Source organism: Phascolarctos cinereus, unplaced genomic scaffold (assembly GCF_003287225.1).
Source record: "Phascolarctos cinereus isolate Bilbo 61053 unplaced genomic scaffold, phaCin_HiC Scaffold_726;HRSCAF=1367, whole genome shotgun sequence".
NCBI lineage: Eukaryota > Metazoa > Chordata > Mammalia > Diprotodontia > Phascolarctidae > Phascolarctos > Phascolarctos cinereus.
Window position 1 is genome coordinate 325,687,599 of NW_027556098.1, and position 6,000 is coordinate 325,693,598.

Genomic DNA, 6,000 nt, shown 5'->3' on the forward strand with positions numbered 1-6,000 from the left:
TATTCTTTTACTGTTATGATGTACTTTCATGCATTATACAATCTGATCCTACCAACTACCTTATGAATCTAGGTAGTCCAAGTATAAGTCCCATTTCATAGATAAGACAACTGAGGTTCAGAGAACTGAAGAGACTTTCTCCAGGCTACATAGACAATTAACATCTGGTGTTAGGACCAGAACACTTAATTTGCTTTCCTCCCTGTCCCTTTCTGCCCCAAGAACAATTAATTATAAGTCTTTTATGATTTCTCTTTTGTGTTTACCTTTTTATTCTTTTTCTTGAGTCTTGGGTTTGCATGACAAATTTTCTACTCAATTCTGTTATTTTCATCAGGAATACTTGAAAGTCCCCTATTTCATTAAATGTTTTTTTCCCCTGGAGAATTATACTCAGCTTTTCTGGATAGGTTATTATTGGCTATAATACTAGCTGCTTTGCCTTCAGGAATATCATATTTTAAACCCTCTGCTTTTTTTTTTAATGTGGAAGCTTTTAAATCTTCTGTAATCTTAAATGTGGCTCCACAATAGTTGAATTGTTTCTTTCTGGCTGCTTGCAATATTTTCCCCTTAACCTGGGAGCTCTAGAATTTGGCTATAATATTACTGAGAGTTTTCATTTTGTGAATATATTCAGGAGTGCCAGCAAAGAATGGCCTGTAATCTCTTTCTGGCCAGTTGTCCTATTCTCTTACTGTCTCTTGGATGACAGCTCTTAAAACTGCTATTGATGCTGTTGCTGCTGCTACTGCTGCTGCTGCTGTAGATGATGATGATGATGATGCCTCCAAGGCCTGCAACTGGTGCTGGTCCAGAATATGTGTGCTCTGGAAGTGCTTCCACTTCAGTGTCACAGACCTCTCCTGCCAACCTCCTAAGTTGTCTGAGGCTAGAAAAATATCTCACTCACACCTTTTGTTGGCTCTGCCACTACAAAGTTTGATTGGCGGTATTATTTTAAAGTCGTTTAGAGGGTAATGTTGATAAAGTTTAGCTTGGTTGCTGCCTGTACCACCATCTTGGTTCTGCCCTCTGCGTTCATTTTACAAATATAGTAGCTGGAGTGCAAAGAGAACAATCTTCTCCGGCTACTTAATGTAAATAAAATTTGAAAATAAGTTCATGGGAGTGCCACAAGGATTTTTCCTTAACTTGTTTTCTTTAACCATTTTAAACAATGACTTGCATTAAGGCATAGACAACATGATTACAAAATTGGAAGATGACACAATTCCAGACAAATCACTATTAAATCATCAACCAAGAAGCATAAGAAAACTAGTTTTTCTCTACTTCTGTAGATATAAATTTAAAGTATTTCCATTAGTTTAAAAAAAAAGCAATGGTGCATTAAAGATAGAGGAATTATATTTTTGTAACAGCAACAGAATTCATAAAAAAATATCTTGGTATTCTAGTGGTATATTAACCCTTTGTGAGTCAATCATATTATATAGTGGACAAAAAAACAACAACAGTATCTTAGGAGACATTATATAAGCCTACTGAGTAGAATAAGGGAGATGACATTCTCTTTATCCTCTAGTCTATACAGACCATGTATATTTTGGAAACCATGTTAGAGGATAGGTATTGAGTGCACAAAGAATATAGACTAAATCAGACACAATTCAATAAAGTAAGCAAAGATTTTCAGTAAGGAGAGAAGATGATTTGGGAAGATATTATAGATCTTCGAAAATAGTCAGGTGGAAGACCAAATAGACAATCTTTCTGGCTCCAGAAGTTCTTGAGAGGGAGTGATGGTGATATTTGTGACTTTGGAAAATGATGCATTTTTATTAAGGGGATTTGTTCTGTGAAGCTTGGATTCAGTCAAAGGGCTGTACTTGAGGACCTAAAGGGCCACATTTGGCCTCCAGGCCACAGGTTCCCCACCCCTGGAGATGTCTTAGAGAAGAGAAATACCGGAGCCAGAGAAAGCCATTAGGTTTCTATTTAACAGCATAGAAAGAAGGAGATGAGTAAGTATCAGGACAGGGAAGATGAATGTGTAATTCAAGATGATTAAAAGGACTTGAAAGATATTGTAGAGGTAGAACGTGCCCATTGATTGCATAAGGTTAATGAGAGAAAGGAGACAAAGATGACTCCAACATTACAAATATGGATTACTTGGAAGGTAACAGTAATTTCAAAATCAGGGAAGTTTGTATGAGAGAAAGTATTGGTATAGAGGTACTGATTTCAATTTGAACATGTTGCATTTTTAGTAACCCCAGATCAAGTGATCATATGAATTCCTCCACCGAAAGTTTAAAAGATAGATAATGGATGTGATTAATTACTGAACAGCAGGAAGAAGCAAACTGAATAATTTGATATCAGATTAGGAAGGATGAAAAAGGGGGAAAGAATGGAATTGGATGGCTCCAGTACATACCAATTTAAATTTGAATAGAAAAAGCCAAAGAGTCTGAAAAAATAAAGATTTTTAAAAATTAGGGAACCAAATCACAAAATTATTTTTATACAAGAAACACATTGAAACTATAGAGATTCACACAAAATGGATGTGAAGTATAAGTATTTTTTTATTCTTTAACTAAATGTGAAAAAAACTGTTAACCATGATCTCAAACAGGACAAGAGTAAAATTAAGTATAATCAAGAGAGAAAGAGGGAATAGAGATTATATTTTGAAGCTACAGAGATAATAGAACAATATCAGTAATACACATTCACACACAAAAAACACATTATGCATGTATTAAATGGTAGAGTATCAGAATGATTGAAGGAAACATTGACTTACTTAAAACCCAAAATCTTTTAAAATAATAAATTCCTAGGAAGACATGCTTACCATAAAATAAGAAATATAGATTTGTTGGACTCTTTGGTCCCTTCCAGTTCTAAATTTATGATCTTGTGTATGTCCCGTCCTTTATGCAAACAATTAATTTTGTTCACTATTTAACATTAAATGTAGTTTAAATTGGTCTTACAAAAATTTTATTCAATGACATTGTGTTCATTGTTCTTGTTCATCACTTTTTTACCTTGATTCACTCTTGCATAACTCATTCATCTTTTTGTCATCATTCATTTGAACAGCGTGCTATTTTTGTCTTTCTTTAATTCAGTGGTAATAATACTGAATACGAATGGTCCCAAGAAACAGTTCCACAGATTACCAATAGAGCTATCCCTTCATATGCTCATTTATCCTTTAACTAATACTATATTTTTAAAGTAGTACAAGTAAATCCACTATTCCTAACTGTATGATCCCCTCTTCTACATCTCTGTTTTATCCACAAGAATATAATGAGAAACTTTGCTAAATGTTTTGCTGAAGTCAGCAAATACTGTCCTTGACACCCTGCCTGTCCCCTTTCTCCACACTGTCACAAACCTACCAGTTCAGTAACACTGTTGAAAAGGAAAATGAGATTAGTTTCACATGATCAGCTTCATATCAGAAGACACTGTAAAAGGACATTGTGGAGAGGATAGCTGTTGAAGAGATACTCTATAGATATGGATTGAACTGAATTATCTCTGAGGTTCCTTCCTAATCTGAAATTCTGCAATGCTGTGGTTTAGCAGCTGATTCTTACCATCTTAAATGTTTAAAAATCGTTCATTTGGATACTATCTAGAAAATTCATTTTTCTTACATTTTTAATTTGGAAACCTAGAAACATATCTTTTGTCTTTTGATTGTTTATTTTTGCCTTATCTATTTGAAAATTATATTAATGCCACTAAATGAGAGGCAGCAGTTTAATATTATTAGAGGAAAACTAGAGACTAGAGAAGTGTATAATGAGCAAGAAATGAATGAAGACAGAAGAACGAATTTGTCAGAAAAAGCAAGGATCCAGAAACCTCTTATATCATCCTAGTCAATACCTAGTAAGAAAGAAAATGTAGAAGAGCAAAGACATGAAGAATCCAAGTAATAAGTAGGAATCATTTAGTTTGGAGTTAAATAATTAAGTATCTAGGCAAAGAATCAGGCACTCAACAACCTGGAATTAGTCAAAGGGATCAGGAGAAGAGATCCAAACCATAACGGACAAGAAAAAGAATGTGGCATAATGTAGACAAGGCTTATTTCTTTTTTAAAAAAAGTTTCATTTATACTTTTTGTCTTTTTAAAATAAAATTTTATTTCCCCCAATTAAATATAAAAGCAATTTTAACATTTTTTTTAAAAATCTTGAGTTCCAAATACTCTTCCTCCATTCCTCTCCAACCCCTCTTTGAAACAGTAAGCAATTTGATACGGGTTAGACACGTGTAGTCACATAAAACATATTTCTATATTAGTCATGTTGTGAAAAAAAAATACAGACCTCTCCCTCCAAAATACACACACATACACATGCACACACACAGCGAAAAAATTGGATGCTTCAATCTGCATTCAGATTCCATCAGTTTTTTCTCTGGAGACAGATAGCATTTTTCCTCATGTGTCCTTTGGAATTATCTTGTATCATTATTTTGCTGAGAATAACTAAGTCATTCACAGCTGATCATCATATAATATTGCTCTTACTGTGCACAATATTCTCCTAATTCTGTTCACTTTACTTTGCATCAGCTCATGTAAGTCCAGGTTTTACTGAAATCATTCTACTCATCATTTATTATACCTCTATAATATTCCATTACAATGGTATAATACAACTTGTTTGACACTACAAAAAGAGCTATTATAAATAGTTTGTACAAATAAATAACAGCTCTTTTTGTAGTGTCAAAGAATTGGAAATTGAGAGGAATCCATCAATTAAGGAACGGATCCAATCATTTTAGAGAGCAATTTGGAACTATGCCCAAAGTGCTATAAAAAATTTGCATACCCTTTAACCCAGCAACAGTACTTCTAGGGCTGTATTTCAAAAAGATAATAAAAATGGGAAAAGGACCCACATATATAAAAATATGTATAGCAGTTCTTTCTGTGGTGGCAAAGAATTGAAAATTGAGGACGCTCATCAATTGAGGAATGGCTGAACAAGTTGTGGTATATGAATGTAATGGAATACTATTGTGCTATAAGAAATGATGAGCAAGTGGATTTCAGCTGTATCAAAGGGTATACACACATTTTATAGCCCTTTGGGCATAGTTCCAAATTGCTCTTGAAAATGGTTGGATCAGTTCACAACTCCACCAACCATGCATTAATGTTCCAATTTTCCCACATCTTCTCCAACGTTTATCATTTTCTCTATATGTTTTAGAAATGAGGCCTTTATGAGAGATAACTGATTGTAACAATTTTTCCCAGTTTTCTGCTTCCCTCCTAATCTTGGTTGCATTGGCTTTGTTTGTACAAAAACTTTTTAATTTAATGTAATCAAAATTATCCATTTTCTATTTCACAATGTTCTCTATCTCTTGTTTGGTCATAAATTCTTCTGTTCTTCATAAATCTTATAGGTAAACTATGCCTTGCTCTACCAGTTTGCTTATAGTATCAGCCTTTATGTCTAAATGGTAAACCCATTTAATACATAATTTTCTTGTATCACTCTCATTTATTTTCCCAATCTTTCCTCTACCATTCATCTCTTTCTTGAACTATTCTAGGAATTTTTGTAGGGCCTGGATCCAATTAGCATTTTTCTTTGAGACTTTGTAGGTTTTTTCACATTGCTGTCTTCTTCTAAGTTCATGTCTTGGTCTTCCCTGCCACCATAGTAGCTTTTTATGTGAAGTTCCTTTCTTCTCTTTTTTTTCTTCTGTTTTCTCATTTTCCCAACCTATTTCTTGCCTTTGAACTTTAGTTCAAAGTTGGTCTCTGCTCACCTGGAGGTGGGAAGACACTGTCCCACACTTCAAGGTTTATGTATATGTGTATGTGTGTGTGGCTGCTGCTATTTTCATGACTAGTTCTGGTGCTGTTCAAATTTTCAGTGATTCCAAGGTGGAGTGATATGGGGAGAGTTATGGTCCCTGCTCTTCTGGTCTGCACTCTGTTTTTTACCCAGCAAGGAAGTGCCTCTACTCTCATGT